The sequence below is a fragment of the Brachycentrus maculatus genome, unplaced genomic scaffold (genome assembly GCF_059751285.1).
Source record: "Brachycentrus maculatus isolate JH-2025_06_01 unplaced genomic scaffold, ASM5975128v1 h1tg000144l, whole genome shotgun sequence".
Classification (NCBI taxonomy): Eukaryota; Metazoa; Arthropoda; class Insecta; order Trichoptera; family Brachycentridae; genus Brachycentrus; species Brachycentrus maculatus.
The window spans coordinates 3,571,104-3,572,315 of NW_028280897.1; positions in this window are offsets into that span (position 1 = coordinate 3,571,104).

Below are 1,212 nucleotides of genomic sequence, written 5' to 3' on the forward strand. Positions count from 1 at the left end.
TCAGGGCTGAATAATAACTGAAATATAAAAAATAAAAAAGTTCTATAAATAAGGAGAGGGGTAAGTTAGAGAGAGGGGGTTAGTCAAGGGGCGGAGTTTGAAAACAAAGGAAACATGGAAAGCAAAGGTTAAGAATGTTGAAACAATATATGATATTATTTAATAAATTATTATTAGAATTTAATATATATTTAATTTTAAAAAAATGTTTCGTCCATCGAAAAGTCTATCCATAAAAATGGTTATTTTTATCTCCACCCTCTAGTGTCTAATCTTGTACGTTTAACGAAATATACAAATTTCATCGATTGATTCGGCAGTCACTTTGTGGTAATATCTAACAAAATTTTAATTGAAGTTTATTTTGCCACTTTTTTTTTAATTATTGTGGGACACAGCTACAAAATGTAGATCAACTTCACATACCGGTCACTCCTTTCAACAACGTCAAAAATCGAAAATCGTCAATTTCCAGTTGTGCATGTTTTCGGAATGCCCAGAAAATGTACTATATCCCAGCAAAACCGGCATATTATAAAATTAATATTTACCCGCTACAGGGCAGAAATTGTTGTGTTTGCATTTTGAAGAAAAGGTAATGTTTAATTATTTTTTTAAAAATATACTAAATATTTTTCAAATGGGAATAAAACCTTCAGGTTTTACCTAAAAAGATATGTTGCACAGTAAAAAGTTCAATAAATGGCTTGATATTTATTTTTAATATATTTTTTATATTTTTAAACTTTAAAAACGATCTCCTGAAAAATCAAGTTTTTTTTAAAAATATTTGACGTTGTTAAAAGGAGTGAGCGATACGGTGTTGGAAAAAGCCGTTTATTTTTTTTCTATTGTACATTCTCTATACTTTCATTCAGAAACGTGCAAAATAATTGTTATTGGACCAATACAAGATTTTTTTAACTAAATTTATAGTGATTTTAAAACGAAGTTACATTTTAATTACAAAATGGAAAATCACAAAGTTATTGATTTAAATATAAATCATATTTTTTTTACTGTTAGAAAATATCTTACTCACAGTGACAAATCAAAAACCAGTGCTATCGCAACAAAAAAATATATACACTCTTTAATTCCTTATATCATTCATTAAGGCAAATAAGATTCATTTTAAATTCACCAACTGACAATAATCGCACAAGATGAAGAAGAATATGGAAGTCTGGGCATTTACGGGGCTGACGACCG